This window comes from Acartia tonsa, chromosome 7 (genome assembly GCF_053477335.1).
Source record: "Acartia tonsa isolate MP-2025a chromosome 7, ASM5347733v1, whole genome shotgun sequence".
Taxonomy (NCBI): Eukaryota; Metazoa; Arthropoda; class Copepoda; order Calanoida; family Acartiidae; genus Acartia; species Acartia tonsa.
The window spans coordinates 45,721,620-45,731,790 of record NC_137266.1 but is presented as its reverse complement, the minus strand read 5'-3'; positions in this window follow the sequence as shown (position 1 = coordinate 45,731,790).

Sequence of the window (10,171 nt, the reverse complement as noted above, 5' to 3'; positions counted from 1 at the left end):
AGCTGGCAACCCTTAAAACAGCTGCATTTCATTATCCTCATTTCATTTATTGATGGAGTACATATGTTTCTCTATAAAAATAGATCATGAGTTCCAATTAAGATGTATAAAATAAGAGTTAAAAAAAATATATATATATATGTCAATGCAATTTGAATCCTTTTTAAAGACTAAATAAGAAAGAAGTGTTTGAAAATTGTGCCCCCTGCGGGTTTTTTTACTGCTTATATCCTCTTGGGGTTTGGGGGAATTAGCATCTTTCTATAAAAAGGGGGAGGTGTTTAAAGAGAATTTTTAAAGAGAAAAAAATAGGTCATATTTTATCATTTGCAGTTTTACAAATTAATACATATTATATAAAGCTTTTTTGTCTGTAGCTTAAGATTTCGGTAAAGTATAAGGCTATTTTAGTAATTTCCTTACTCCTTTAGTTACAGAGCTTATAGATGCTTGGAGCGCAGCTGCTAGTAAACAAACAAAGTAAAACGATTCCTGAATAATTGATTTACAATTTTAAAAAGCAAAACATTTTTACAATTAGGATGTGTATATCCACGCCATGGTTAGCTCTTATTGTTAATTCAGGCGTGTTAGAATTAATCTTAAATGTTGGAAGATGATTTTTGTAGCAGTAAGGTACTTAGCAACTTTATAATCATTACTTTATGTAAAGGGATGTCCCGTTGGGGGGGGGGGGGGGTAGGGGGTTAAGGGTTATTAATTAATTTGGGGCAACCCCATAATTTTTAAATTTTAAATTTTTAATCTTCCCCTATAATTCAAAATATTTGTCATTCCATTCATCTGTATGTCTGTCCATTGGTATGTCTGTCTGTCTGAGACAGAAAGGGGAAAACGAGATTTTCTCGGCTTCTATAAAAGACAGAAGGCTGAAATTTTCATGGATTGAATATTCTCTCTCTCTATGAATACTCCATATTTTCATCAAGTTTCATTAGGATTTGCCAAAAAACTGGGGTGGGCTATATCGATTTCTACATTTCAAGTTTTCATGATTTTCTCTACTCCTATTCAAGATAGATGGTTGAAATTCAGGGATTGAATACTTTCATATTTTGCATAATTTTATCAAGTTTTATTGAGATTTACTTATTGGGGTTCTACCTCAAACATAGGAGTCCCAAATGTCGGAGTGGACAAATGCAGGAGTCCCAAACATCGGAGTGGACAAACCTAAGAATGGGACAAACATCAGAGTGGACAAACATCAAGGTGGACAAACGTTGGAGTGGAAAACATTGGAGTGGACATTGCTTAAATAAAACCTAGGAGTGTCTACTATTTTAATAATATTACAATTTTGAAATTTTTTATACCCCTGTCTACAAAATAATGACTATGGCTGCAGCGCTCAGCCCCCTAGCCTATATCCTAACCTAACTTAACTAAGAAAAGTAACGGGACGAAGGTATAAAAAAAATTCAAAATTGAAAAAAAAGTTTGGGACTCCTGTGTTTGTCCACTCCGACGTTTGTCCCAAAAATCCAGTGTTTGTCCACTCCAACGTTTGTCCCAAAAATCTTGCGTTTGTTCCACTCTGACGTTTGGGACTCATGCATTTGTCCCTCCAATGTTTTTCCACTCCTACATTTGACATGGAACCGATTATTGGTTGGGGTGCTAGTTTGATTCCTAGATTTGTAAGTTTTAAGGATTTTCTTTACTCCTATTAAAAAAAATTTAAAAGGCTGGGTTTATACCCCCCATAATATATTAAGGGGGGTGATTACCCCCATCCCTAAAATATTACCCTTTTACAAGCACCTCCCCCTGGATACTCCTGCACTCCCCATTGTAGTGACTAGGCCAACTTTATGGTCATTGGTTTCAGGAAGCCCATTCAATTATAAAAAGTTCACATTATAAGAGCACTCTTATAGCATCCTCTCTATTAGCATTACATGTGTAATGCATTATAGACAGACATATAGATATTGTGAGGGATCCTACACTTTATAACACCTTATTTTGCATGGTAAAAATTGTTCCAATAGTTCTTGATATTGATATTTTATTTAAAAATTACAATAACTTGAATATAATGATGTTTAAAAAATGCTGAAATTATAGTTATATTTAGACTAGAAAAATGATTAACATACCTATAGAAGCATTAAATAATTCTCTTTTTAATTATAAAAATATTTTTTAGAAACAAGAACGAGAACAATGCATAGCAATGTAAAGTAGAAATTGATATTTTTTTCAAAATTCCAAAACTATCCAGGGTCCTATAAGAAGCATCCATAAAACACAGAACTCAATTGGTACTGTAATTGTCAAAATTTTAACCCTTAACGGTCGGGGGGGGGGGCGTTGAACGCCCCCCCATCCGGTTTTTTCTATCTCATTTTCTGTGTGTGAAAGATAAAGAGCCCAAACTGCTTGACTTTTTAAGTATGGGTATGAGACATAACAGAGAGTTGAAATTTTTTGAATATCTCCATCCTGGCGGGCACAGGATGCCAGCAAACCAAAGCATTTTATCTTACCAAAATACTAAAATATCCTCTAGTAGTACATCCTCATATTAAATACAGGTGTTCAAGTCAATTTTAGGTTCCAGGTATGATCCTGCAGGTCCTGATCCTCCAGGTCTCCAGAAATCTTTAAAAGGCTCCTGTGGCCGCAATTTTTGGCTTAGAGACTTCAAATTTCAAACTTAAGCTTTTCTTATATGTCTACATAACGTATTAAAATTTCATAAAGATCCGCCGCCGTTTTCCCGCCGACCGCCGACTGCGGCAGCTGGCAGCTGCAAAGTACAGCTGCGGCCGCTGAAATTTATATTTTGATATTTCAAATATAAAATTTACATAAAGATAAACATTTTCTGGAAAAAAAATTTTATTCTAGCTTCAAAAATAAAAAAATTACAGCCGTTTGAAATTTTTAAGTAAAAAAGGACCTAAAAACAAAGGTTGTTAAATAAAAGGGTGAAGGAAGCGAAAATTGACCTTGACTTACTTTAGGTCGGAAATTCATCATAACACAGGGGACTTGCACAAAATTTTTTAGCCCTCTAGCTCTAATAGGAACTGAGATAATAGGGGGGGGCGTTGAACGCCCCCCCCCCCAAGTGATTAAGGTGCGGCAAGGGGCCCGACTGTAAGGGGTTAAGCTGAAGACAAAAAAGATTACTACTTTATATAATTTGATAATGAAATGCAGCTGTTTTAAGAGTTGCCAGCTTAATAATACAGACCGATTCAATAATTGTGTTAATATGTTATGATGTCTAACTTTAAAATGGTGTAATCATAGTTATATTAAGCCTAGAAAAATGATAATCATTCCTATAGAAGCGTTAAATAATTCTCTTTTTAATCATATAAATTTTTTTAGAAACAAGAACAAGAACAATGCATAGCAGTGTAAAATATAAATTGATATTTTTTTTCCAAAATTCAATTCCCTCTGGTGATGTTATAAATAAAATACCAAAAGTCAAATTTAGGTGGATGTTATATGAATATATAAAGCTTCTTTACAGCCCAAAAAATTTGGAAAAAAAATATCATTTATGGAGCAACAACAAAAGTGGGTTTATCACAAAACCTTGATTTTTAAGTCAGCTGTTCCATAAATAACCAAGTCATTACCTGTATATTATAAAGCAATGCCAGGCGATTAAAATGAGGTATTAAGCACTTTCTAACTCCAAAAATTGATTCTTCTAGAGCAAAAATTAGTTTAGCATGTTTGGTGACTCAAATTTGAAATTTGATTTGTAGCAAGAGAAAAATATTTAAAAAACATACTTTTTTCTATCTAAGAGGCAAATTAATGGTATCAATATATTTGCAAATGTCTTATATACAGTTTAATACACTTTTAAGTCCATTATTTTTGGGCTTGAGTGAACGTCTAATAAGATTGATTTTATCTCATACAGACAATTGGTAGGCCCGTTAAAAAATGATTTGCAAAAAAAACTATTTCCAGTATGGCTTCAAAACCAATTAATATTCGCTAGTTTATGACCGGTCTACAGCCATACTAAAAAATCATGTATAGCATCGCATCTACGAAAATTAAATTAATAATAATATTTTAATATCTGCTGAACGCGATGCAATAAGTAACAATTATTTGAAAAAATAAAAATTTTTGGTTAGTCGTTCGATTAGACAGACCCTTCCATAGAGAAATCATGGAAATAAAAATACAATGAGCAATCTAGTCATGTTAACTCAATTATCGCGAGTGTCGGAGCAAAAGAGAGGTATCGCAAAAAATTAAGTAGGACAAAGGAGGCTGTAAATATATAAATATATCTATCTATACATATTCTATATAAGTATATAGATATTATATATATTTGTATGAAGCGACAAAAAAAGTATGATAAAGAAAAAGTATGTTTGTGTGTCTGTTTTTCAGAGTTCTGCTTTTTTATGAGTGCAGCTACTCTATATATACACTTTAGCATTGTATTTTTTCACTAATTACTTCGCCCCAAGTCTCTACGGTAGGGCAGAGAAGTTTGCCTAAATTCAACTCAAGACATTTATAATGCTTCCGTGAAGAACCCTTTAGTTTCAGACAAAAAAACATTACTACTTTATATTGATGAACATCCTTTTATTGGGGGGGGGGGGGGGGGTGATATCAAAATGGGATAATTACACTCTACTAATATTTCAGGTACATTTTTGGGGGTTAGTGTGTGGCTGTTACCTTAATAAAGTTACAACAGGAAAAACAAGGATGACAACAATCATAAAAGCGAAGCTCAGAAACGGTATGACAGACGAATTTGTAGAGTCTATGAACTAAATATACAAAATAATAATGTATAAGTTTTGACAAAATAATGCGTAAATTTGTTCCAAAATTTCTTAAATACAGAATTCTGTTTAAAAACATACTGACATTTTTAAGACTTAATTATTATAGAGATGCTTCGCTCTTAATAATGTAAATTATTGTAATTGGAATTATTAATCCAAAAATCAGATCAATCAGATGATTTATAACATAAAAAATTGTTATTAAAAAAGTAAGAAAAACAACATGTTTAAAAAGGACGAACGGACATTCTGGAAACGATTATAGAGTTGCTACGCTTTCTATATCGTACCTAACATGAATCTTTCTGTATCTATCTTTCTCTCTATCTTTCTTTCTATCTTTATCTCTTTGATACGTTCTCAATTTACATTATTATCTTATTTACAAAAAGATTCGAATTATTTATCTAATCCTCTCACCTATATTTTCTCTCTCTTTATCTCTATTCTCTCTCCCTCTCTGTATATCACTCTCCTCTCTCTCTACCTCTTCTCTCTCTCTCTCTCTCTCTCTCTCTCTCTCTCTCTCTCTCTCTCTCTCTCTCTCTCTCTCTCTCTCTCCTCTCTCTCCCTCTTTATCTCTCTCTATTTCTCTCTCCCTTAATCTCTATAATATCTCCCTTTACTCTCTATTTCTCCTTCTCACATAGATATAAACAGATATTTTTTTGTTTTGCTATTCATGGATCTAATGATTCTTGTTTTTTCTCTTTAAACATTTCTCTAATAATTATATAATCATATATGTAATAATGGATATAGAATACATGGATAAATTGACAGGGGAAAGTTTGTCGTCATTTTCGGTTGCTAGGTGATAATATGGATTTTATTTATTGGTCAGTTGGTTCATCCAGTAGGATGTGAGGGGATTGGGTAAAGGGGTAGGATGGAGAGAATAGTTATTTTGTATTACTTTATTGGAGTACATGAAAAAGCTGGTGCAACATCCAAGAAACAATACATCGATTATCATATATGTAACTGCTCTATATAAAATGACATACATATTTTTACTCTTAGTATAAAAAAAACGCACATAAAACCAATGATAAAAGTACGTTGCGAGTCTGCGACGAATGTACTTTTTTAATATCAATGCTTTAAAAAAAGGAAAGAAATTTCTTTTTAATTTGAAAAATATGAAGTCCTATTCAATCGAAAATCTAAATTTTACGTACTTGGACGTACGACTGCCAGACCTTTGTTATAGAGTTGCTTGTGCTGCATAACAATATATAACAGCAAAGCCTCTTATTCTATTCTTTTTTTTATTTTAAATAGTTTAAGATTATGTAGCTGCGCTCCTTGTAAAATATCTATCCTTGTTTCTTTTTAACATTTGTGGACAATTTCATCCTTGTCTTTTTGTTGCCAAAAATTTCAAAGTCAATTTCTTTGCTATTTCGCAATTACTCAAAGTTTTGCTAGAATAAGAATAGTTTTTGTTTTGTTTTAAGCAATGCAAAAATATATTTATAAAGGTCTTTCAATAAATAGTCAAGGCTGTTTACTTATGTATATTGGACGTTCCTACATTGTTACCCATAAACAATGAAGAATTAGTAGCAAAGCTACTTTAGTTCGTTAGTCTGTCTGTCTATAATATGCATTTGAACTTAAACTACACTGTTAAGGTTTATGTGAAGGAATGAAAAATTTGTTTTAGGGGCTAAGTTACCTAAACATGGACTTTTAGCTATACTTTTCTCCCATTCATTGGTTACGTTGGTAATATATTTTATAGATCTATTAATGTCAACATTCATTAATAGCAAAGCCCAAAAAAATGCAAAGTAGAAATACGTTCCAATCGTATAGACCAAGTTTATTAAATATCGAATGCTTATTGACTTACGGACGGTCAGACAAACAAAAGAAAATTTAGTTAAGAAAAACTTATTTTATTTTATTTTAGAAATGATTTATAAATTGTACATTATACTACATTTTCTTACAGATTTGTAGCAACACTGACGCGTAAAATTGAGAAAATTCAGAGATTTGAAATAATAAAGAGTCGTCCTTCAAGAATTGAAACAAAGAAAATATTCTTATCATATTTTCATACTTCACTTCCGCCCTTGAAACTTATTCTTTATGCGTGTGTATAGGTATTCTAAATAGTTGGGTACGCAGAAATTTGCCAGGGGGTTGTTATGAAAAGTAAAAGGCATCCTCTCTAATTTATAAATTCGTATGTACGAACTAACTAAATAAAAACCACAATTTAAAAAAGTCCACAACTTTAGTACAAAATGCATTTGAGTTGAAAATAACCCCTCTTATATCTTTATTAATATATTTCCTGTAATCGGATCCCTATATATCTAGGCGATATCTGAAACAAAATTTGGACAAACAGATAGACGAACGGAAGTACATCGTTCTACGTTTTATTATTTATAATATATTTATAGTTTATATCTATAATAGTTTTTTTTTATAAAATGATAAATTTTTTAGCTAAATTGTGTGCAATTTTGCAGATAACATGATATCTTTCGTCAAATTAAAGATTAGGTTTTTATTTGACATTCACTTCTTTATTTGTTTTATGAAGGACTTTTTTCACTTGAAAAATATTGCTACTAGTGAAGCAATTTTACAATTCTTCTTTTTCTATCCTTCTTCTAATTTTCTGATTATATGATTTAGCTATATTTTCCGTATACCCTTTACCCGAAAAGAAGATTTAAAAAAGACAAACAAAAATCGTATTCTGTCAAATTTTCGCTCTGAATCAATAACAAATATTTTTTGTTAAATGTTTTCTTAAGTCAAAGTATCGATAATTATTATATTTGATAAATCGTAAGCAGTAGCTTTTATTTTCGTATGTTCTTTAAGATTTTGTTGACTAATGAACTGCTTAAATTCTGCATATATAATAATTTTAGACTATTTCATTTTTAAATAAGTATTAGATAAGAATATATAAACCTTAGAGGCTAGGGACGAAGCAGCTAGTTATATAACAAAGAATTTTTGAAAAATTAACTAAATAAAATAAATATCTGTTCTTAAATAAAAATTTTTTATTGTTATAAATTATACAAGTAGAATATTTAATAATACAAAACTAATTTTCTTATAACATTTTTTTGCCATGAATCTCAGAGTTAAAGAAACTGTAAATAAGCTAAGAAATATATTGGTAAGTTGAAAATCTTTAAATTTTTTTAATTAACAAGGACCTTAAGAGACAAGACACTTAAAGATAGATTTATATAAAGTAGGGTTGGAACGGATACTGGATATCCAGCTGATTTATAATGCCGGATATCCGGCCAGGTATCTAGCCAACGCCGGATATCTAGCAAATTTACGAATATCCGGCAAATTATCGGATATCTGGCAAATTACCGGATATCCAGCATTATAAATCAGCCGGATATCCGGCCAAACCGGATATTCGGCCTAACCCTAACATTAAGGCAAAATTATGATTAACAATGTTATAATTTCTTTAAACGAAGATTATTGAAGGAAAAGTTAAGACACTATATGTTTTTACAACCCAACTAAGATTAATTAAAAGACCCAAACTGTTTAAGAATTTTTAGAGACCAGAGGACCGAGGTGGATTCTTAAAAAAACTTTTTGGCTCACTGCCTCACTAAAATTAAGGAGGCTCGTTAAAGATTTTTGTAAAAATACCCCAAAATCAAATTAAAATCTACAAAAATTAAACAAATTATTATGTTAATAACATGCACTTTTATTTATGATTTTATTTAATTTTTATAGATTTTTATGCGATTTTTCACAAAAATTTTAGCAAGCCTCACTAATTTTAGTGAGGCAGTGAGCCACAATTTTTTTAAGAATCTACCTCAGTATAAAGTTTCATTCATAAACAGCATTAAAAGTAGCTGCATACTATTAAAAATTTTGTTGCTAAACAACTTAATTATCCCAATTATCTGTGTATGTAAGTATTGTTAATATTAATAACATAAACACAGGGACAAATAATAAATATATTTTTACATTATTGTTTAAATAAAAGATTAGCAAATTATAAAAAAAAAGATTATTTCCTTCATTTACCAATTACAAGAAACAAAATTCCCCTATCAGTGGAAAAGGTGGATTGAGGTTTTTCAGTTCAATCATGATTTAATAAAACTCATCAAATTTTTTAAGGTCAAAAAAAGAACACTTGTGTTTATTAAACTTTCTGGGTAAAAAATGTGCTATATCTATTTTACCAAAGGATCTATTATTACTTGGATCTTACACCAGATTTTCATGTTCTTTGATAAAGTTAAACTTGTAGCAGGCTAGAATAACGATCTTCTCCACCCTTCCACCCTCATCTATACCTTTTCCCTCCCTTCATACTGGGAGAAAAACAATAAATGGCAAGTTAAAAAGCATCCTAAATTGACGACAATTTTCCTATGTCATAAGCTATTTTAGATTACCTATTTTTTTATTTGTATTAAATGCACACCACTAGCAACAGTAACGAATATTTAATGGGTAATGCAATTTAGGACATCTCATTAATTTATACATGAAACATTACAATGCTCTTTTTAGACCCTAGGTTTTTCCCTTATTCAAGTTGAAACGTAATAATCTTTTTTTCAGTATTGGAACCGATTAATATTCACTGGATTAGAACCGGTTCGCAGCCATACTGAAAATTCATGTATAGCATCGTATTACATACATTTTTCCACGATATCAAAATAATAATAATAGAATGAATACCAGTTTTGTTAGGCTGGGCTTTTAGCACTTTAAGGCTAATAATACTGTTTTTAATCTTATATATATTTCTATTTTAATATCTGTGGAAAGCTGTCTATAATACCATACGATAAATAACTATTACGCACTTAAAAGCAATAAACAAAGACGATAAAGTTAATCAGTAGCAGAGTTTTATCATATTGTATTTATTAAAGTTAGAGTAATAATTTGACTGTTTGAATTTCAAGTAATATTACGAAAACGAAAGAACTTACATAACAGCAATAATCATTGCAAGGTTCTAGGTTTTTTTTACTAAGGAAAGTGTAAGTATGTTAATCCCATCTTCCCTTCGACAAAAAGGGTTACCATCCCTCATTAAAGAGAAGTTTGGCGGATCCTATCTATTATTTTTGTAGGTTATGTAATAGTTGAAATGGCCCATAGGGTTGTTTCCTCCAGTGTGGCTGATAAAATGTTTTTCCTTTAAAATTCAAAAATAAAAGAGGGAGGGGAAGGGGGGTGTCAAAGGTGAAGAAAATACTAGATTGAGTATTATACTATCAAACTTTTTAGCTAAGACTGCAACCGCTAATTATCAATTTCAGAATCAAACTATATTTTTAAAAATAGGAAATAGGAAAATACATAGA